Source organism: Pleurodeles waltl, chromosome 6, assembly GCF_031143425.1.
Source record: "Pleurodeles waltl isolate 20211129_DDA chromosome 6, aPleWal1.hap1.20221129, whole genome shotgun sequence".
NCBI classification, from domain to species: domain Eukaryota; kingdom Metazoa; phylum Chordata; class Amphibia; order Caudata; family Salamandridae; genus Pleurodeles; species Pleurodeles waltl.
The window spans coordinates 1,095,932,977-1,095,957,780 of record NC_090445.1 but is presented as its reverse complement, the minus strand read 5'-3'; the positions used below and the strand labels follow the sequence as shown (position 1 = coordinate 1,095,957,780).

General features: G+C 46.7%; 1 protein-coding gene across 2 annotated transcripts in view; it reads right to left on the bottom strand.

Annotated features, from left to right (window-relative positions):
* Positions 1 to 24,804, bottom strand: part of LOC138300602 (heparan-alpha-glucosaminide N-acetyltransferase-like) — a 1,159,463-nt gene that overhangs the window by 230,737 nt on the left and 903,922 nt on the right. The window lies entirely within an intron of this gene.

The following is a 24,804-nucleotide window of genomic DNA, read 5'->3' as shown; positions in this document are numbered from 1 at the left end:
TACTGCTACCAGCATATGTGAAATGTGGATTATTATATAGCGTAGTTGTGCAACCTCACTGTGTAATAATAGCAGTTTTGTATCAGGTACACATAGGTTTGTTTGTAAAAGCTTAGCTCAGTCCTGGGTAGCTGTGGTACAGAGCAGTCAGGCGTTATCAAAGGAACAAATGTAAAGCATTAAGTAGACCAAAACAGTAGACTTCGAAGAAAATGTGACACAATAAAAGTCTGACACCAATTACTATAAATATTTCAATAGACACCTGTATGACAAAAAGCTACTGGGGGATTCAGACATATGTTTTTTAAAAGAAATGATGAATCATTACCTTTTTACTCAATGCAATAAATCCTTGTAATCGACCGTCATAGATGTTTAGGGTTAGCCACTTCATAATATAGTTGGGATATAGAATTAAAACGTTTTTTCCTAACTATAACGTCCTTGTAACCTTTGTTTTTTGTGTGAATTTCTAGGGTATTTTAAGTTAATTTTTCTAACTTTAAAGTCATTTTCAGTGAATATATATATATATATATATATATATATATATATATATACATAGGTAATTCTTGCTTGTAAAACCTTTACAACTAATATGCCTTTAACATTTATTCCTTTACAATGAAAGTTGTTGTAATGGCATGCATGATAAGGCATATTTATTGTAGGGGTATACGTGGTAATGGCATGCATGGTAATGTCGCATGCGTGGTTCAGCCTGCATGGTAATGGCATGCGGGGTTCAGCCTTCATTGTAAAGACTGTTTCTCCTACAGAACTAACCAAAATTTCAATGACAAAATGAGTCCCCTCATTTTGTTCCTTTCTAAATTAAATGTTTTAAGTTTTGACAGTTTGACTCAATCAAGATGGCTTCAGGTGGGCTACACCTTTGTCATAAGTAAGAGTGTTAGTGCTTTAGTTGTTCTCTAGAACACTCTGAGAGACTGCAGTCTAATGCAAGGGAATCAACTGACACCCTGCTCCTAATGGAAGTACATATTTCACTGAGACTGACTCCATTCTCATATGGCTGAGAAAGATAGTGAATTTACAGAAAATATGCTCTCATTTTAGCTTCTAGAGCACTTTCCATCACCTCTATCTGAAAATCGTGAGAAAACTGTTTCTCTCAAACATAATTCAGGAAATCTCAGCACGGTAAAATCACCTTAGAACACACCACAATTCCTAAAATTAGTATGGTATCATCAACAAATGAATTATATTGCAACTAACAATTGTTATCACCCTTTATACATTCTGTTTTTTGAGACAGTCAAAACCTGCCATTCACTACAATGCATTTCAAATGGGTGCTATTACATATTCTGGTCCCAAGGTGGCAGCCAGCACTTCCTGGTTAAAGTGCTGACAGCCAATCAAATGTCACCAAGAGATTTGTTCCTAGGCTTGTAATGCTTTCGGCATTTAATCGCTGACTCCATTTTGTGCTTAGCTTAGCTTTACATAGCTTTACATGTCGTCACATCGGTGGCGCAGGTATTTTTTCCACAAAGCTTGTGTTCTACACTGAATGTGTTTTTGCTTCTTCTCACCAGCATCGGGTTGCACCGTGCAGGAACAGAACATGGAGGTTGTAGACATGAAAAGAGAGTCTCAGCCTGGTAATGTTTCAAATGTTTTCACTAAGGAAAAGTACTGCTCCTCTGACTCTGGAATGCGCATCGGTCAGGGCCGATTCCTTTGCGTGTTTTCAACGAGTACAGCCAGCACTTAAATTTCATAACTTACGCAAAGGGATGTGAGGTTACCAGAACCTTCCTCTTGGGTTTGTTTAAGTATATAAGGTGGGGAAGCTTGGCGCTGAGGCAGAAGGAACTCATTTTGGGGGTCGACGCACTGCTCAAAACAAAATCCCATCGGTGAAGTTTTCTCTGTCTCGGTTGACCAGGGTTCCTCAGAATGACATTGGCAAGGATGATGTTGGATTCGATCCCCATGGTGATGGATTTTTATTCTTAATTATCTAGCTTTGCTGTACACACGCATGCATATATATATATATATATATATATATATATATATATATATATATATATATATATATATATATATATATTATTCATAAAAAAGCGCAAATAGGTCAACCCCCAAACGCGGCAGGCTGCAACAGGGTCGTGAACCCTACAATAACCAAAACAAATCACTTCTAAACAGAAGAGAATGTTGCAGCCACTCGTGTCACTAAAAGTAAATTTAATGTGGCAGAAAAAACAAAAAAGCTAACAAAAAACCCTTTAACGCGTTTCATGAGACAAGGCTCCCTTGCTCACAGAGCTATTTCACAAGCTATTTCTGTGAACAAGGGAGCTTTGTCTCCTGAAACGCGTTAGAGGGTTTTTTGTTAGCTTTTTTGTTTTTTCTGCCACATTAAATTTACTTTTAGTGACACAAGTGGCTGTAACTTTCTCTTCTGTTTAGAAGTGATTTGTTTTGGATATATATATATATATATATATATATATATATATATATATATATATATACTGCATACATATTCATTGTTGATGCATTGTACTTTTTTTTATGACTGGCATTGTTTAACTATGAGTATTTTAGCATTTACCACGTGGTTTTATTGCATTCAAGGTAAATGATCATGTTCATATTTTCGTGTACTTTATTTTGATATCTGGGAAGTGCCTTAATAAATTAATTACGCAAACTAGGAGCTCTGCATTCCTTGGCATCATTTTTCTCTTAGTTTGAAGCAAAGCCGAACAATTTGGCATAGTCGTTTGCAGGATATGAGGTGAAAGATTTAAAAGTGAAAATGTTCAACAAAAAGTCAAAGGCAGTTTCCCAGGTGCCAAATGACATACCAGGGTGGGAATAAGCAACCTATGATGTTCTTGCGAATGAATGGTCTTGTGGAGCAACGTTATTTGAGAACTGGAGTGGATGTCTTATCGATGCTGAAGCAAAAACAGTATTACTTTGTTGCAAAATGTGCCACTATGATGGGGACGTGATTTAGCTATTTTAGGCAGACGGGTCTGGATCCTGTTATCTGTTTATAGAAAATTGCATGAGAAATGTGCTCAGTTAGAACAAGAAAATCAACAAATGGAGAGGCAGCTAGTTGAAGCCAAAAATAATGTAACCATGCTATCCTGTCAGAATAAGTTACTGTAGGATAAAGTTGATACTTATCAGTCTGTCGCAGAGAGAGTAGTTGTTCGCATTGCACAATATAGGTACAGTAAAAGTAGGGGTAGAGTCAATCAAAAGAAAGTTCATTTAGCCATTGCTAAAACAGGGTTACATTTGGACTCTGATGTTTGGGATGCCAATATTTGGGATTCCACCGATGTTTCCGATTCCAGTGATGAGTTTGTTAAAAAAAAGTTCTGGGCTAGCTTGAGGCAGGTGAACAGAAAATACTTCATGGGCAGACCATACACAGATGAAAGTTACAGCAGGGACCTCAATTCCCTGCCGGGGGTGTCGCTCTGGATTCTTTAGAGGATGATACACAACAGGAAGTTAATGACATAATAGACAGATTCAGGCAGAGATCTGGAGAAATATTACTCACCTGGATGGTGCGAATATTTGACACAGGAATCTCAGGAGTAATGATAGATATAGGAGATGCTCCTAAGTTTTGCATACTTAACACAGATCCCAATGTACAGGAGCAGTTTAGGGGTTATCAGGGTAACCAGCAGATCACTCTAAAGCAGCTATCAGTTATGGGGTATAACCAAAAGTATCTAACAGAGTCAGGCTGGCCTCAAAATGATAAGCCTTGGTATACATTAAGAGATGCAATGCAGAGAATTATGGAGTAGGAAATAAAAATTGCTATTTTTCAGGGTGGTGCTCACTGTCTGCTTGACGGACCGCTCTCTGTGTCAGTGCGAAACAAGACAATTCGCTTTGCTCCTCCATCTTACAAACATGTGTTACTTACTCTATTAATCAATCAGATAGGTAATCCTTTAAAAGATAGGCTGGAGGCAGTTTGTGAATTAGGGGAGCTTGGAGATTGGATGAAACCTGGGTTTGGTGGAAAGCAAAACCCCACAGTGCAGACTACTGTTCAAATGAAAATAAGGAGAATGCCTAAAAGAAACTGTTTTGATTGTACCCCTCCTAGAGTATGTACTGGGAAGTGACATTTTGAAGGGGAAGACTCTATACTTGGATGATGGTTGTTATCAATTTGGATCAAAGCGATACATTTCAGTGGCAGCTGTGAGGGTGGGTTGTCTAAAGATACCACTAGTGAAGGTTCCCCCAGCAACCAAGGTGGTGCATTTGAAACAATACCGAATTCCGGAAGGGCATGAGGAAATAAGTGAGACCATACAGGAGGAGATGGAGGCCAGTGTGGTGGCTCTAGTCACCACTGAGTGGAACAATCTTTTGTGGCCTGTGCTCCGAGCAGATGGGTGCTATAGAATGATGATCGATTACCACGAATTGAAGAAATATACATGATTCAGGGAGATTCACAAGAACAGGTGCAGACTGAGGTGGACAGGGTTGTGGAACTCTTGCAGAGGAAAGGGTTGATTACCAATCTAGATAAGACACAAGGACCCTCTCAAAATTTGAAATTTCTAGGAATCCACTGGAATCAGGGACATAGAGAAGTGATGCCGCAGGCAAAACAAATTATACTAGAATTTGCAACTCCCCAAAATATGCAGGAGACTCAGTGATTTCTTGGATTGTTTGGCTTTTGGAAACAGCATATCCCTCACTTGAGTCAGATTTTGGCCACTTTGTACAAAGTGACCAGAAAGAAGCATGTGTTTGAATGGAGAGTGCAGCAGCAGTGGACATTTGAATTGGCAAATGAGGCGATTCAACAGGCTTTAGACTTATGGTCAGTACAGGGAAGAGACATTGAGCCACATATAACCGTTCATGGGCAATATGCAAATTGGAGCATGTGGCAAAACAGGGAAGAAAGAGGGTGCCCCTAGGTTTTTGGATCAAAAAGTTACCAGATGCTGGAGAGCTATATACTCTCTTTGAGAAACTGTTACTCACATGTTACTGGGCTGTTGGATGCTGAGCAAATGAACCTAGGTCATAATGTGAATCTGAGACCTGAGATTCCAATAATGCAGTGGGTGATGAATTCACCTAAAACTCACAGAAAAGGACATGCACAAGAAGCCAGTATAATCAACTGAAGTGGTACATACAGGACAGGACCCAAGTGGGACCAGCAGGCACAGCAGCCCTACATGAGCAGGTGGCACTGGCCCCCGTGCTGGTTGACGAGAGGGTCCAGGAGGTACAAGAGATAGATGGGATGAGCCATTTGAATCCTTGTCCCCGGAGGACAGGGAGCATGTATGGTTCATCGATGGGTCAGTGAAGTATGTGGGGGCCAAAAGACACTGGAAGGCAGAGTCATATAACTCAGTCACAAGATGTTGCTGTCCACTACTGGAGAATGGAAGAGTAGTCAATATGCAGAATTGTATACTGTATATCAGGCACTAAAACAAGAATTACCTGGGACCTGTCAAAGTTATACTGGCACTTGATCTACCGCCAAGGGGTCAGCCACCTGGCTTCCCACATGGCATGCACATCACTGGCAAATACATTCCAAGGAGGTGTGGGGCAAAGAATTGTAGCAAAAAATTTAGGAAATGCTAAAGCAAAGTACTGTTACTGTATATCATGTAGCTGCTCACTGTCCCACCGGCTCACTAGAACAATATTTTAATTCCCTTGCATACAACAAAGCCAAATTCTCAGAGGCAGAAGTGGCGACACAGGATTCTGACTTTGTGGGGATGGCTAAGTGGGTACACCTAAAATGTGGACATCTGGGAGAAAAGGCCACTAACAGGTGGCCAGAGATTACAGGGGTGCACATTCCCCTAGACTTGATAAAAACAGTGGTCATGTAGTGTCCTATTTGTCAACACACACAACAGAGATCTGTCCTGCAAACTGTCAATGGTCAGTTGGGGAGAGGGAAGTTGCTGGGGCACATATGGCAAATTAATTACATTGGGCCGCTATTGAATAATTGCACGTGTCAATACACCTGCACAGTGGAGGAAATGAATTCTGGCTCCTTGGTTGCCATCCCTTGCAAATATGCTACTCATTTCAATAATATCAAAGCTCTGGACTTGTTAATGTGGTATTACAGAGTCCCACTCCAAATCCAAAGTGACAACAGGTCACATTTTAAAGGTACATTTGTGCAAGATTATTGTTCACAATACAATATAGAGTGGATTTATCATATTCCATACTACCCACAAGCTGCAGGACTTACTGAGAGAATGAACAGCTTACTGAAAGCCCAATTACGAAAATTATCTGATGGAACATTGTGAAACTGGAGAGAGCATCTAAATGAAACCCTCCAAATTGTGAATAACCGATCTTTGACAAATGCAGAGACCCCTTTAGTGCGGATGCTGACCCCAGCATTACAGCTACAACCCCATGTAGCAACAAATACCATCATGTATTGGGAAATAAAACCAGGAGCCTTAGCTCCTTACCGAGCTACATCAGAAGCTTCAGGTCTTGAATTACATGCTCTGAATATTTACAGACTGGAACCAAGAGACATGGCACTTCTTAAAACAGGTGTTGGAATACAAATTCCCTCAGAGCACTTCCGACTATCTGCTCCTAGATCTGGGTTGGCACTCAAAGGTATCCAGGTCCTGGAGGAGTGATCAATACAGACTACCAAGGAGAACTAAAAATAATTTTATTGAACAGTGGAGACACTGACTTGATGATACAACCTGGAGACAGAATTGCTCAGATAATCATAATTCCAGTGTGTGGAGGAATAGTTAATATGGGGACTACCCCAGCCCTTCTTACAGTGGGTGTGGATGGAGGTTTGGCTCAGCTGACAAAAATCCTGGTGCTAGGGTGTGAGTAGAATCCCCAAAGTGTCCTCTCGAACCTGGAAATGTTATAGCAAAGGGCAGGGACAATGTTTTGTTAGTCATGAGACCGGGACAGGACAGGAGAAGTGGGAACACATACCAGCTGATAAATGTTCTTTGAGAGAATGATCATACTTGTCTCTTTTACAGATCATACTATGAGGTTTCTTTGAGCTAGCTGTTCTACGTGGTCTCCCTTCAGGCTTGTGCGAGTGGGGTCCGGAGGGACCGAAAGCCCCAGCTCGGAAGTGATTCACCAACCACGCCAATCGGCACCTTTACTACATTTGAATGAAAACATCTGGACACATCCGGTGCGTACCATGCTCAACAGATCAGATTTCTGCATGACGAATATGAAAAGTACCGTTGACGTTATTTCAGCATGTTTTGTTCCCACACCGACTCCTGCCAGCGTTTTGCTGCAAATCTTTAATGCCACCAATGAAGATTATGAAAGCTATAAAAGAAAGTGATGCACTAACTCACTTCACTCCCTATGAATACTGTAGGTTTTTCCAAGAGGTAACGGATGAAAAACGGGAAAATACACGTGATTACTTACAACATTACTACCGGTGATGCTTGCTACAACTTAACTTGCGACACTTACAAAATCGGAAAATGTGCTCAAATGCGTCTTGAACCAAAAAAGTGGTCTCCTCAAGAAATCCCGTGGGGACAACGGTACTGTGTTAGCTTGGAAATGATAAAACATGTAAAAACATGAATAATAGCATGCCTTGTCAACATATTGTGATTGCTGCTTGTCACATCAAGCATGTTCAACTACCGGTGGGGTGGGCTTTGAAATACCACCTATACGTATATTCCTGCCAATATAACTGGAGGACCCTTTGCGTTTACGCAGTTTACGCGGTTGGGACTTATGATGTTTCCATTTCACTCTGTGTCACATCGGTGACTTACAAGAGAAGCAATTCAATTAAGTGAAGACTGTGACTCTGAAATTCAGTTATTATCTAATCCAGACCATGTAAGCTTAAGTATTTCGATAGTAGGAGTTCCAGGATTAGCTGTTTGTTGATGATCAAGAATAGTAATAACACATCCATCGCCTAGCCCGAATTACTACTGAATATATGAGGCACTAGAAAACCTGCATTGCAAAACAGTGCAGCCATTGACTTCTTGCGCTTGAAGCATGATCATGGCTGCTCAGAATTTGTAGATATGTGTTGCTTATAAGACTACTCCACTTCTATTCAGTCCCATTTTGATGCTTTGCATGAAATGGTGAAGGGAATAAAACAGGATGTAGATAAAAGGTGATGGGACTAGTTATTTACCTGGTTGCCTGATTTTGGACAATTACGCAATATTTTAGGTGGAGTACTAGTAGTGATTTGTATTATAATAATGCTATGTTGCTGTATAAAATGCATACCTAATCTGCGTGAAATATTTAGACCAAAAAGGGTACTTTTAGACCATTATGTTAGGAGAGTCACTGGTCAATGGGTGGAGTGTAATAATATCTGCTTTTAGCCACCATCTCCGTCTTGACCACTGACTCAATTTTGTGCTTAGCTTAGCTTCACATGCCTACACATCAGTGGTCCAGGTATTTTTCCACAAAGGTTGTTTTCTACACTGAACGTGTTTTCACTTCTTCTCACCAGCACCAGGTTGTACTGTTCAGGAATATAACATGGGGGATGTGGACATGGACATAATAAGAGAGTCTCAGCCTGGGAGTGGTTTTAATGTTTTCACTAAGGAAAAGTACTGCTCGTCTGACTCTGGAATGCGCACTGGGGCATGGCCCGTTCCCTTGAATGTTTTTGACACAGACCGAGTACAGCTAGTGTTCGAATTTCATAACTTATGCAAAGGGAGAGGAGGTTGCCAGAACCTTCCTCTTGGGTTTGTTTAAGGTGTATAAGGTGGGGAAGCTTGGCGCTGAGGCAGATGGAACTCATTTTGGGGGTGGACGCATTACCCAAAACAAAATCCCATCGGAGAAGGTTTCTCCTGTCTCGGCTGCCCAGCGCTCCTAAGCTTGACGTTGGCAAGGATGATGCTGGATCCCCATGATGATGAATTTTTATTCCTAATTATCTAGCTTTGCTGTGCAGATACGTGTATATATATATATATATATATATATATATATATATATATACATTCACTGCATACATCTTCACTGTTGATGCATTGTGCTTTTTGCGCCTGACATTGTTTACCTGCTGTGAGTATTTTAGCATTTACACGTTTTATTGCATTCAAGTTAAGTGCTCATGTTCATATTTTTGTATACTTTATTTTGATATCTGGGAAGTGCCTTAATAAATTCATTATGCAAACTAGAAGTGCTGCATTCCTTGGCATTGTTTTCCTCGTAGTTCGAAGCAAAGCAGAACAAGGCTCCGCCCAGGTATAGAAATGTGGATTTCCTTTAATTTCTCCCAAACTACTGAACAGATTTACACCAAATTAGGAAAAGCACATTCTGCGCACCAAAATCTATCTGTCTGCCAAATTTGATGTAATACTCTTCCAGTGATTCGGTCTGTAGTCATGTTCAAAACTCCCATGGGAATTAACATGAGAGATGCACTTTTATTGACCACCTTTTTCTCAGCCCTGGGTTTAGCTTGACAGATCACCCCAAAACTTTCCATACGCTACAAGAATCCATGGCACACTTTTTTATAAAAAATTTCATGAAGATTCGTCAAACAATGGCAAAGATATAAGCATGTCAAAAAACGCTTTTCGTATGGAAACATGGTCCTAACGATAACTACCTACTGGCCGTCAGTAGGTAATATATATATATATATATATATATATATATATATATATATATATATATATGTATATATATATATATATACACACACACGCACACACATATATATATACATACACATATATATTTATTTATATATATACACATATACATTTTTATATATATACAGACATGTGGACAGAAACATGCACATGTAAGACCAGCAGCAGACTGCAAGCTAACTACCTGGTGATCAGCAGTGTACTACAGTGTTCTAATGAGCAATGTTAGTACGGGGTCTTTAGTTGGCAGTGGTTTTTAGACCCTGCTCAAGTAGACACCTCACTCTAGTCAGGGTAAGGGAGTCACACAGCTAAGATAACCCCTGTTCATCCCCTTGGTAGCTTGACATGAGCAGTCAATCTCATCTCAGAGGCAATGTGTAAAGTATTTGTACACACACAGTAACACAGTGAAAACACTACAAAAGGACTCTACACCAGTTTAGAAAAATAGCCAATATTTAGCTGAATAAAAGAAGACCAAACAACGAAAAACCAACATACACAAGTAAAGATATCACTTATTAGAGGTTTCAATGAGTCTTAACTCATAGGAATCAAAGGTTGTATCTTTTTTGCACAAAGTACCTGGGATGCGTCAGAAACAAAGACAATGCGGGCGCGGGGGAGGTGAGGCACCAAAAAGAAAAGCAATGCATTGGTTCCTTACTGCGCAGTGGAGGTGATGCGTCAATTCTTTCCTCACAAGAGAGGTAATGCGTCTGTTCCTTACTAGAAGGGGAGGTGATGCATCAAATTTTTCCTCCCAGGAAAAGCGATGCTTTGATTTTCTGGACACACAACCTCGGTTCCTTACTACAGTGCAGGGCCAATAAAAAATGTAAGCCCCAGAGACAATACGTGGAAAATCCAGATGCACTGTGTTGATAGAGCTGCAGGGAAAGAGGTGCTGTGTCATTTCTGCAGACGCAAGACAGGTGCTGCATCGATTCTCCAGCCACGAGACAGGCTGGATCAATTTTTCTGCTGTGGCACGTCAGTGTGCAGATTTTCTCCTTCAGGTTACTAGCTTACCTTTCCAAGGGACTGGCACCATTTTGCAAGTCAGCACTCTCAGCAGAGAGCCCAGGCAGAGGCAGACTACGTTTTTGATGTCACTGAGACTTCTTTACTGGAAGCAAGCTCAGTTCAAGCCCCTGGAAAACCTTGAAAAGCCTGATATAGAAAGCAAAGTCCAGTCCTTTCACACCCAGGACAGAAACAGCAAGCAGCAGGCCAGCACAACAGACCAACAGGCAGAGTGACATTCCTTCCTACAGCATCTACCTCTTCTTCCTGGCAGAACGTCCCAGTCCAGAAGTGTTCTAACTTTGTGGGGTCAGAGGTACAGTACTTATACGCATTTCTGTCTTTGAAGTAGGCAAACATCAAAGAAATTCTTTGTAGTGCACAGGACCCTGCTTTCCTGTCCTGACCCCTGGCACACTCCAAAGGGTTGGAGACTGCTTTGTGAAAGGGCAGGCACAGCCTTATTCAGGTGCAAGTGTCAGCTCCTCCCACCACTTTAACTCAGGAAGACGGATCAGGATATGCACAGCACACCTCAGCTCCCTTTGTGTGACTGTCTATATTGAATTTACAAACAGCCCAACTGTCACCCTCACCCTCACCCAGACGTGTATTCCATAGCCAGGCAGTGGCACAGAATGGTTAAGTGAGAACATGCCCACTTTCTCAAAGTGGCATTTGCAAACTTACAATTCAAAAACCAACATCACCAAAAGATGTATTTTTGAAATTGTGAATTCAGAGACCACACACTCCATATCTTCATCTGCTCCCAATGGGAGATTACACTTAAAAGATATTTCAAGGCAATCCACATGTTACTTTATAGGCGAGATAGGCCTTCCAATAATGAACACTGAATGTAATAGTATTTCACTGTCAGGACATGTAAACCACACCAGTACATGTCATACCTTTTAAATACACTGCACCCTGCCCGTGGGGCTGCATTGGGCTTACCTTAGGGGAGACTGACAGGTAGTAAAATCAAAGGTTTGGGCTTGGCAAGTAGCAACAGAGGTCACTGACAGCTCTCAGTGTCAAGAGCAACACCCCATGAAATCCCGGGGTCTCTAGCCTCTGGGGTTTTAAAAAGTGGGGGCAGTAGCCCCAGGTGCCTTGCACCTTTTTTCCACTTCACCTCCCACCAGTCCAGGGGTGGTATCCTGAGAGTGGTCACTTAACTTAGGGTCTGTACCCTCAGGCTCAACAGAAGACAGGTTTGGGCTCTCCCTCTTCCTGTCCCTCTTGCTGGGGGTCCTGTACCTTCTGCTTTGGAGTGGTACCCCGAGAAAACTGAACTGTTAGAGTGCCTTTTGCGGCCACCCCTCTCAGTTCACCTGACACCGAGGGCATCTAATTCCCCATAATGTGGTCTATAGGCATCTGGGGACTAAATATGACCCTTATCTGGGTCACCTCCCTACTCCACTCTAGGGACACCAGAGCCATAAGGCGGAAAAAGTGCTGACCATGGCCTGGAGTCACTCTCCACACCTAGCCAGTGTATGGCCCTGGCGAAACCAGCCTTTCTACACACATGATCTGTCTAGCACCGGTGTCCCTCGGAGCAGTGACTGGAACCCCCTCCTTTTCCACCTGTTGGAAGTGACAACTCCCGCCTCTGGGATCACTAACTCATCCTCTGAGTTCACCTCCCAACTAAGGGATATTAAGGCATGGTCTCTTGCCTGCCCATGGGATTATCTCCCCCTAAGGCCTCACTGGCCACCACTGTAGAGGGACCCCCAGTGGGGGGTTTCTTAGGACAGACAGAGTACCCTTTCTTGTGTCCTAGCTGGTAACACTCAGTGCAACAGGGTTGAAAATGGGGCACCCTGGGCCACCGCCCACAAGAACCTCCCTCCTTCCTGTCAGAAGTGTCATGGGAACCTTTTTCTCCTTCCTTATCCTGGGAGCTGTCTGTGTCTCCCTTGAACTCTCCATCCTTCTTCTGATAGGGATCCTGCTCACCCTTGGCAGAGTCTCCCCTATACATCTTTTTGTGGACCCTGGTACTCATCCAGTGGTCCGTCTCCTGATCAAGCTTCCTGGGGTCAGTATGCCTTCTGTCAGTAAAGGTTTGGCACAGCTCTGGAAAACACAGATTAGACAAGTGCACGATACATATTGTAGAGCACCTGAAAATCAGTTACCTCACTGCCATTCACCTAACCATTCAGTGCTCTGCAAAAGAAATCACCACATTCACGCTAGGTCTGCGAATCAAGCTTCCTTCTCTCTCTAAACTTCCTTCTGTACATCTCTGGTGTCAGGCCATACCTAGTGATAAGGGAACCCTTCATGGTAGTGTAGGTGAGCTTTACTAGCTACCCTAGTGCCAACAGGGTGTCCCTCCCTGCCACTTTGAAGTATTTCCACAGACCTGCCCCCCCAGTCTCTCTCAGGGATCACATGTGGAGAGCTTCCTTATAGCTGTGAAACCACCTGTGTATCTCATCCTTCTTAGTGTATTCAATCCCTAGATTCTTTGGGTAGGTGCACACTTCTCTCAGACTGCACTGATGAAATGCTGCCACCATCTGCGCTGGCCTTGCTTTTCGAGTCCAGCTCCCTTAAGCTCAGCTTGTGAGCTGAGGTCATTTTCCTTTCTACTATGGTCATTTTCTTTCCCCCGTTTCCTGTCTGAGCCTTTCAAGCTCCAAAACTTGCTTGCTAGCTTCTGTCTGTGCACCAGCTCCTCGGGGGTAAAACCCTTTAAAGAAACACTGTTGCCTGCCCTGGAGGGTGCCTTCCCCCAAGCAGATCCTGTTGCACCACGAAATCACCTAGTAGAATCTGCTCCTCCAGATCCACACTGTCCAACTCTGTGTGGTCACCACCCTCCCTGTCTGCCAACCAGACCGTCCGCACCTTTAGCAGCTCCTCCTTTCTAGTGGGTCCTTTAAAAGGACACCTGAACTCCTTGCAGAGCTTTTTGAGCTGAGGCACAGTATAGGTCTCCAGCCTCATCTGCTCAAACACCAAATCTGCAACAACTGCTGATGGCTCACTAAACTGAGACATGATTGTGGACAAAACTCAAGAAGTTGCACAAGAACTCCAGAAGGCAAAAAGAAAAGGTCAAAAGGAAAAAAACAGTATGTGGTTGTGTAACGGTTTGTGATATGGAAGTAGTGTACACAAATCACTATATGTCAAATACAAATACAAGGCGTATCCTTACCGCTGATCACCAATGTTAGAAATGTGGGGGCAGATTTATGAAAAGTGGCACTGCCCACTTCTCTTGAGCCCCCTTCGCGCCCCGCTAACGCCAGCATGTATACGCCATATTTAAAATATGGCGCACAAATGGCTCTAGTCTGGGGTACTAGTGTCATAATTTTTTCTACGCTAGTCCTGCGCTTTGTAGGATAAGCATAAAAAATGTTGACGCTAATCCTGCAGAGCACCCAGAGGCAAACTGAAAACAATGGGCGCCTCCCTTTAACGACTGCTGTTAGCAGGTGTTAAAAATGCTGATATAAAAGATGCAAAAAAATCTCTTAGATTTCTTTGCGCCATTTTTCCACCCCCGCTAGCACCTGAACACTGCCCTTGCATACATTATGCGTGGCGTAGGCATAATGTGGTGCAAGGGGTTGGAAAGTGGCACAAGGCAAGCATTGCGCCACTTTGTAAATATGGTGTGGCATTTTTGGCCCTCCAACACCACATTAGCTTTAAAAAAGTACACTAATATGGCGTTGGAATGGCACTAGGATCGCTTAAATCTGGGCTACGGTCTCAAGTTAGCAGTGATTTGCACTGTGTCCAAGTTGGGACTCTCACTCTAGTCAGAGTAAGAGAGCCACACAGCTAAAATAACCGCTGCTCACCCCTTAAGTAGCTCTGCACGAGCAGTCAGTGTAATCTCAGAGGCAATGTGTAAAGTATTTTGACACACGCACACCAACACGCACACACAGTAACACAATCAAAATACTACAAAGGGACTCCACAACAGCTTAGAAAAATAGTCAATATTTATGTGAATAAAACAAGACAAAAAGGACAAAAATCCAACATACACAAATAAACGTATCACTTTTTAAACGTTTCAAGGAGTCTTAACCGATAGGAATCAATTGTTGTATCTTTTTCTAACAAAGTACCTGGGATGCGTCAAAAACAAAGATGATGTGGAGTGCAAGGGAGCTGAGACACCAAAAAGCAATGCGTCAGGTCCTTACTGCACAAGAGAGGCGATGCGTCAATTCCTTTCTCGCAGGAGAGGTGATGCATCAGTTCCTTACAAGTCAGCACTCTCGGCAGAGAGCTTAGACACTGGCAGACTAAGGGCCTCATTATGAGTTTGGCGGGCGGCGGAGGCTGCTCTCCAAACTCTTCCACCATCAGGCCGTCTGTGCGGCCTGTACTCTGCCGGCCCTATTAGGAGTTCACCGCAGGGCTGGCGGGCGGAAAAAGAGTTTCCTCCCGCCGGCGCTGCGATGAACAGTGCCTTAACTTTGCAGATGGCTCCAATGTGATGGTGTAGGGGATGCAGCAGCACCCATCACGCATTCCACTGCCCGTAATTCGGGCGTTGGAATGCAGGACAGGGCTGTGCATGGGGCTCTTGTACTGCCCATGCCAAGTGCATTGGCAGTGCAGGGGCCCCTGAGTCCCCCATTCCGCCAGACTTTCCATGACGGTGTAAGCCGCCATGGACAGGCTGGCGGATGGGGACTCGTTATCCCCAGGGCAGCACTGCCCTGGTGGATTACAACCGCTGGGACTGCCGGGCTACAGGATGGTGGTATCCTGGCGTTTGTGGCGGTTGGACCATGGCAGCTCCAGCAAGGTCATAATGTCACGGTCGGACCGCCAACTCACTTCTGTCAGAACAGCACACCACATTGGATAGGTTGAATACCCCATACCTGACACACATCCACACACCAGACACACCTACTCACTGCACTATATAACACACCCCTACACAACCCACAGTCTTTTGCGTTCAGAACACCACTCACATCCACTGACAAGCCAAATCTGAAACAAATTCTACTTGGACACAATAGGCACACATACACATCTCACTCAGCACACACCCCACATTAGCACAACTTTCAAAATACACACATCATTAGCACACACAATCCGCAACTACCATCTCCATCTCAGATCGCAGCACCCACACCTCACCAATTACCCAACACTGCACCTTTACCCTCACAACACCCCCACACACCGTCTACACAACCACTACCATGTCCCCACAAAAACACCTACATTTCATTGATGACGAGTTGAGGGTCATTGTTATGAAATTGTCGGGGTAGAGGTACACCTGTTCAGAGCACAGGTCCAACAAACATCTACTGCCAGGAAAATGGAGTTGTGATAAAGGATAGTCAACAGGGTCAATTCTGTTGGTAGTCCTCCATGCACAAGAGTGGACATCAGGAAGAGGTGGAACGACCTATGGGGAAAGGTAAATTCCATGGCATCAAGGCACCAGATAGCCGTGCAGAAGACTGGCAGTTGGCCCCCACCTCTTCCACCACAGTTCACATCTTGGGAGGAGAAGGTCTTGGACATACAAGCCCTCATGACGACATTGGCGGTAAGTGCCCCTAACCGCCATGCTGACTGCTGCCAACATACCGTGACCGCAGCGGTATATCGCGACGCGTATTATGACCCACACATAGAAATCCACCACTATACAGACACACACACAAGTCCGCCAGCCCAAAGGTCAGTGATAAACAGGTGCTACCGAAACCCACACCGTTACGCCAACAGAAATACGCTCACAGCATCATGACACACGAACCACTGCAGCGGTCATTCAACTGTGGTAAACCATTGGCGGTATAGACCACTGCGCTCAAGATACACACACAAATACAAAACAACACCACATTGGACAATTCAAAATACACACACATACACACACCACACCCACACACCACTATAAAACACACACACACACACTACCCATAACCCTTTTACGACCCAAAGATTTTGACAACTGAGAGAGAGACAAGCCAGGAGCACCCACTGAATCTGAGCCTCAAAACACCATCACCCATACACCATACACACACCTCACAGCACACACCCCAACACATCACCCGACACACTCTCACAAACACCACTCACACCACACCCATGGCACCACAAAGACAATCCAGATTCTCGGAGGAGGAGCTAAGGGTCATGGTGGAGGAAATCATCCGCGCAGACACAGATATTTGGATCACAGGTGCAGCAGACGTCCATTGCTAGGAAGATGGAGCTATGGCGGAGAGTTGTGGACAGGGTCAACGCAGCGGGACAACACCCCAGAACACGGGAAGACATCAGGAAGAGGTGGAATGACCTACTGGGGAAGGTGTGTTCCGTGGTTGCAAGACACCAGATAGCAGTACAGAGGACTGGCGTTGGACCCCCACCTCCTCCTCCACAACTAACAACATGGGAGGAACAAGTCTTGGCGATCATGCATCCTGAGGGCCTGGCAGGAGTAACAGGAGGACTGGACTCTGGTAAGTCAAATCTTTACTACTATATCCCCCACCCTACCTGCATGCCATCACAAACACCTACCCTTACCCTCACTCCCATCATCCCACCACCTCACATATACCCCACCATCACAACCCACCCATCACAATTCCAAGCCATGCATGCAACACCGATGCATGGACCCCCATCACAGAACTGCATGGACACCCATCACCACAGCATGCACATAGTGACAATCAGTTAGTCAACCAAATCACAACTCACACAACCCAAAGGTACCTTGGTAATAACAACCATAGAGGGAAACATACCCATGCACAAGATGGCACACGGAGAAACAGTAACACTGCATTTACATCCCCACAGGACCCCCACTCAATGTCACCGGAGAGGAGGTGCCAGCCACATTCAGTCCTCCCCCAGAAGAGGCTCACAGTGATGAAAGCAGCTCTGCACACCAGGATCACAATGACCAACCTGGCCCATCAGGGACCTCTGGACAGTCGGTTAACCTGGCACATTCCCAACCCACCACAGAGCCTCCCCCCTCAGGAAACACCACCACAGCACCCACCCAGCGGGACCTTTCCTCTATCCCCAGGACACATCAATCAGCAGTGTGTCAACCACTACAGGGACCCCAGGGAACCCCACAAACACAGGACAATCAGGGACCTGGGGTCAGTGGTAGTGGGCACACGGTTCAGGGGAGAGAGGCACAGGACAACAGGGAGGCTGGGAGGACTGCTGTGCAACAGGGGGAGGACTCTCCATGAGGCACTCACCAACATCCTGGGAGCATACCACCATTCCCAGGAGACCAGGGGCCAGATACTGGCCAAGTTGCAGGAGACCCAGTGGCTGCAGGAGGGACATTACCTGGGGATCAGGGAGGACCTGAGGGACATCCACACCACCCTGGCACCATTGCAGGGGTGCTGGCAGACATGGCCAACACCATGAGGAGGCAGTGGCACACCAACAGACCCCTGACACTAGCCACACTGATGAACAGCCTTCCACCTCCGCTGACGCTAGTGGACAGGAGGCCACCCACAGGAACAACAACCCACCAGCACCCCACCCTCTGCAGAAGGAGAACCATCCCGCAAACGGTCCCTGCGATCCAGGCAGAATCAAGAGAACATTGCCAAGACCCCGGCCAGGAAATAAGACTCCCCTGAATGTCACCCTTGTGTCCCACTCTGTCACCCTGACCACCTTGAACTGCAATTGCTCCACTTCCAATGTCCCCTCTATGCTGGACTTACCTCCATCTTCAACTCAGCCCATTGTACATCCCTATTTACTTTTCAGCACTGTAATAAACAACCTTGGAAGTATTACAAGTATGGAGTCTGTCAATTGTTTGAAATATGTATTAGTTTAACAAGCTGTAAACATTGCAATTCAAATGTACTGTAATATTTACACAGGTATGATCTGTAGTGGGCAGCAGTAAACACACAAGGAGCCAGAGTGGGGCACAGATATCTGAAAATAGAGATGCAAAAGGGAACAGTAAGTGGCCATAGAATTAGGGAAATCAGGCTGCCATGTTCAATGTCCAATGCAAAACTGCATGGAAGGTTAAGTTACAGTGTCTTAACTGTGTGTCACTAGAAGTACTGTTGAATTAGTGTAGTTCTGTTGTCCACATCCTCTGCCTCTTCTTCGTCACTGTCCACAGACTCCACCACTGCCACACAACCATCCCCAGGCTCATCCTCCTGCAGAAAAGGCACCTGGTGTTTCAAGGCCAGATTGTGCAACATGCAACGATGATCTGGCACACCTTCTTGGGTGAGTAGTACAGGGATCCACCTGTTAGATGGAGGCACAGGAATCTGGCCTTCAGGAGGCCAAAGGGGTGCTCAATGATCCTCCTTGTTCGCCCATGTGTCAGATTGTAACTTTCCTCTGCCCTTGTCCTGGCATTCCTCACTGGGGTCAGTAGCCATGAGAGGTTGTGGTAACCAGAGCCACCTGTAACTATCGAGGGATACCTGTTAGCCACACACTCACCCTTAGGGCCAAACCCACACCCATATACCTACATCAAGTTGGTGGGGACCATGGGCTCACCTATTAGACACACCCGGTGCCTCTGGAGTTGAGACATCACATATGGGATGCTGCTATTCCTCATGATAAAGGCATCATGCACAGAGCCAGGATACTTTGCATTGACATGGGAGATGTACTGGTCCGCCAAACACACCATCTGCACATTCAGAGAGTGAAAGCTTTTTCTATTTCTGAACACCTGTTCATTTCTACGGGGGGGGGGACAAAGGCAATATGTGTACCATCAATGGCACCAATGATGTTGGGGATATGTCCCAGTGCATAGAAATCAGCTATCACTATGGCCAAATCCTCCACCTGGGGGAAAATGATGTAGCTGCGCATGTGTTTCATTAGGGCAGATAACACTCTGGTCAGCACATTTGAAAACATAGGCTGTGACATCCCTGATACCATGGCCACTGCCGCTTGGAAGGAACTACTTGCCAGGAAATGGAGCACTGACAGAACCTGCACTAGAGGGGGGATACCTGTGGGGTGGTGGATAGCTGAAATCAGGTCTGGCTCCAATTGGTTACACAGTTCTTAGACTGTGACCCTATCAAGTCTCTAGGTTAGGATAATGTGCCTGTCCTCAATTGTCGCCAGGTCCACCAGGGGTCTGTACACGGGGGATGTCTCCATCTCCTATTCCTCCTCAGCGGTTGAACTCTAGGGTTAAAAACAGTGAGCAGAAGGTCATATTCAAACATATTCTCAGATTAATATGCAATTTTTGCTTTACAGAAACAGTATGTGAACTCGTAAGTCAGTTGATGTGCCAATGTCTGCTGTGACGCAGTTAGGTGCCATGGCCTGTGCCCCCCATGGCGGCTGCCTGACCTGTGAGGTGGGACAAGTAGAAATTAGGTAATTCCGCTAGTGTTGTGCGCTGCTGTGGCCGACGACCGCCGTGCAACACTGCATTGGTTATCATTGGGGCCTATGGGTTCCAGGAGCCAATGGCGATGTGTGCCGGTGGTGACGGTACGCAGCGCCGCAGATGTGGCCGCCATTTTCTGTTCACTCACTTCCTACCTGACCTTCAACAGGAGAGAACCTACACTGCAAGTGCTGCTGTGACCTGTGTCTGGAAGCGACAGTGGCTCGAGTGTCTGGGGAAAGAGCCCCTGCCTTCACTTCGGAGGAGTTGGAGAGACTGGTGGATGGGGTCCTACCCCAGAACCCTTTACTCTATGGTCCTCCAGACAAACAGGTGAGTACACTGTGAGCATGATGCATGGGGCATGAATGTATGGAGTGCTGTGTGTGTGTGTAAGCCTCCTGTAAGGGGGTTCTGACGGGTCCTGCCCAGAGTGCTGCATGTATGGTGATCAATGTATGTGTGTAAGGGGATGGGGGTATATGGTGGGCCATGAGTATAACAGTCCGGACGGTATGACTGATTCCTTTTCTGCTGTATTTTTTCTGCAAGTCAGCACCCATCAGAAAAAGGGTGTTTGGTGTGCCATCGCCAAGGAGGTGCGGACCCTGGCGGTCTTTGACAGGCGAAGCTCCCACTGCCACAAACGGTGGGAGGACCTGCGCCGCTGAGCAAAGAAGAAGGCGGAGGCCCAGCTGGGGCTGGCCTCCAAACAAGGAAGGGGTGCCCATCGTACCTTGACCCCCCTGATGTTCCGCATCCTGGCGATGGCCTAATTGGAGTTGGATTGGCGCTTGAAAGCAACACAGCAGCCACAAGGGGGTGAGTACAGATTTAGGATCATGACTTTGCGCGCATTAAGGTATTCCCTAAGTGGGGGATGTCGGCTGTGGGTGCCCCTAGGCCAGGGCGAACATGGCAGGGTAGGTTCATTGATGGGGAAGCTCAGATGTACTCCAACCCCAATAATGTTAGTGGGCATCTACTACTGGGCACGGTCCTGTGGGTTTCAGGTGTGCAGCTAATAGCGTTAGGCATTGTACCCCATGGCCTGGTGACTAGCATTGTAACAGATAGTGCATGGCCTAGTGAATAGGGCTCTTCCCTGTGAGTTTTGTACACCATTGGTAGTGTTGTTGCTCGCATTGACCATGTGTATCCTCTGTCTCTCCCCCCCCTTTTTGTTTTGTCACCCTGTCCTTGTGTGCATTAGCATCATCTGGCAGAGGAACAGAGGCACCTGCGATGGAGGGAGCTGCATCTCACATGGGCTTGGAGGCCGAATCCACCGACGGTGAGGGCACCAGTGGGACAGATGGCGAGGGGAGCACCACAACGGAGACAGGATGGAACAGTACCGACAGTGACAACTCCTCCGATGGAAGCTCCCTGGCGGTAGCAGACACCTCTGTGCCCACCCGAATTACAGGTACAGCCGCCATCCCCTGTACCAGCACCGCCCTCCCAGCAGCCCCTCAGCAAGTTTCCTGTGCCCGCCCACCCAGGAGGGTGGGCATCTCCTTCACCCCAGGCACCTCAGGCCCTGCCCCAGTCAGCCCTGCTGCCCTCAGTGAGGAGGCCATTGACCTCCTGAGATCCCTCTCTGTTGCGAGTCAGCCATATTGAATACCATCCAGGGTCTTGCAGGGCATTTGCAACAAACAAATGCATACCTGGAGGGCCTTCACTCTGGCGTGGCGGCCCAACAGAGAACATTCAAGGCTCTGGCCAACTCACTGATGGCAGCCATTGTCCCTGTCTCCAGTCTCCCACCTCCAACTTCCTCTACCCAGTCCCAAACCCCTCAACCCCAGCCTATTCCAAGCACACCAGCATTCACACAAACCAACACACAGAAGTGGCCCAGGAAAGCACAATCACCACACTTCATCTCACAGGCACTCACACAAGCACCATCCAGATACGGACACTCCAACATCCACTGCCACCATTGTGTCCCCCTCGTCGTCGTCCTCCTCCCTCCCAGTAGCGTCTCCACTCACACCTTCATACACTACATCCTCATCCACTACCTCCATCACCAGCACGCCTATCACTACATGCCCCTCACTGGCAGTCACCACCCCCACATCCATGCACATGTCCCCTGTATCCTCTCCCACTGTGTCTGTGACCCCTCCTCCCAGAGTACACAAACGCAAATACACAGACACCCAACAGCCATCCACCTCACAACAACATCCAGCCCATGCACCTGCACCCAAACACAGCAGACTGACACCTCCTACAACCACTCCCTCTTCCTCCACTCCCAAACCTTCACCCTCTTCCTGCCCCAGTGTCCCTAAGAAGCTTTTCCTCACCACCCTTGACCTATTCCCTACCCCTCCCCTCCCCCTGTCCTTCACTTCGGGCCAGGGTGGCCAGAACCCAGCCCAGCACCTCAGCCACCCAGTCCACGGCCACTGTGGTTTCTGCAGCTCCTGCAGGTGTGAGAGGCTCCAAGGAGGCACCCGTCAGGCCAGCCTGTGTGTCAGTACTACCTGCCAAGGCCAAGAAGGGCCCGCCACCTAGCAAGGCCAAGAAGGGGACACTAGCCCACAAGGGGAAGGAGGCACCACCAGCCAGCAATGGCAGGAAAGGAACACCATCTGGCAGAAGGAAGGAGGCACCACCATCTTCCAAGGGCAAGAAGGGGCATACAACACCAGCCATGACACTGCAGCCGTCCGAGGATGCAGGGGAAGGGCTGGAGCCTCCCCCTACCGCTGCCAGCACCGCTACCTGCAACGCGGCCAGCACCGCCACCTGCACTGCGGTTAGCACCTGCACCTGCCCCACCGCCAGCAGCACCACTGCCAGCAGCAGCAGCCCCAGTGGGCAGCCATCCGAGGCTGCAGGGGAAGGGCTGGAGCCTCACCCCACAACTGACAGCACCGCCATCTGCACCGCAACTGACATCCACTGAGCAGCCGTCACCGCCGGCATGCTGTGTGTAGTCGTGACTACATGGGCTGCAGTGCATCCTGGGCCCTGTAGCACCTGTAGGTGTGACACCCAGGTGAGAGACTGTGACCTTGCACCTTCTAGGATGAAGCCCACTGGGCACAAAGCCCCCTCCAGAATCAGTGGAAGAAGGCATCCACTCACCCCCTCCTTGGCAGGATAAAGCACACTTGTCACAAAGCCCCCTCCAGAACCAGTGGAAAAAGGCATCCACTCACCCCCTCCTTGGCAGGATGAAGCACACTGGGCACAAAGCCCCCTCCAGAACCAGTGGAGAATCCATCCACTCCAGAGACTGTGGCCTTGCACTCCCCAGGCCCAAGCAGTGGGCAAACCACCTACTAGAGAGATTGTGGCTTTTCACTCCCCAGGACCAAGCAGTGGGTAAACTACCCACTTGAGAGACTGTGGCCTTGCACTCCCCAGGACCAAGCAGTGGGCATGGATCCCCCTCCAGGCCAGTGGCGTTGTACCATCTTCCGGCTGAGGTGCCCTCGTTTTTTCGACCTGATGCCCCAGCAGTGTTCTCTCCGTATTGAGGCAGGAGTCAAGTGTGGCCTTGGCCTATGTGTTATAGCCCTGTGGGCCACGGACATTTTGGAATGGGCATTGTCCCTCTTTTTGTATATATTGTACGTACTGTTTATTGATTTAAGTACGTATTTATCTAAAAATGTACTATTACACTCATTTCAATCAATTCCTTTTGTCCTTGCGTTATTCCTGAGGGTTACGGAGTGTATATGTAATGTTGTTGCATCTGTTTGTGTGTAAGGAGTTGTGGGTGAGGGTTGAGGTGGGGATGTTGCGTGTGGCCTGTGTGTCATTCTCTTTTTCTCCCCCCCTTGTGTGCTAGGTGCAGTACTCACCGTGGTCGTCTTTGCAGGCGTTCGTGTTCCTGGTGTATGAGAAGGTAGACCAGGATTGGAAAAATTTGCAGTTCGGGCTCCATGGCGTCGTGGTTCTTCCTTGAGTGTCAAGACGTGAGTCATTTCCCTTCAGAGTACTCTTTCCGCCTGAGTTTTTTCGACCTGATGCCCCAGCAGTGTTCTCTCCGTATTGAAGCAGGAGTCAAGTGTGGCCTTGGCCTATGTGTTATAGCCCTGTGGGCCACGGACATTTTGGAATGGGCATTGTCCCTCTTTTTGTATATATTGTACGTACTGTTTATTGATTTAAGTACGTATTTATCTAAAAATGTACTATTACACTCATTTCAATCAATTCCTTTTGTCCTTGCGTTATTCCTGAGGGTTACGGAGTGTGTATGTAATGTTGTTGCATCTGTTTGTGTGTATGGTGTTGTGGGTGAGGGTTGAGGTGGGGATGTTGCGTATGGCCTGTGTGTCATTCTCTTTTTCTCCCCCCCTTGTGTGCTAGGTGCAGTACTCACCGTGGTCGTCTTTGCAGGCGTTCGTGTTCCTGGTGTATGAGAAGGTAGACCAGGATTGGAAAAATGTGCAGTTCGGGCTCCATGGCGTCGTGGTTCTTCCTTGAGTGTCAAGATGTGAGTCATTTCCCTTCAGAGTACTGTTTCCGCCGTGCTTTTGATGGTGTTTGTACCCCCCCCCCGGAAAAGCTGGCAGATAGGCCTGTTGTAATGCAGTGGGCGGAACATTGTCTTCCGTCTGGCTG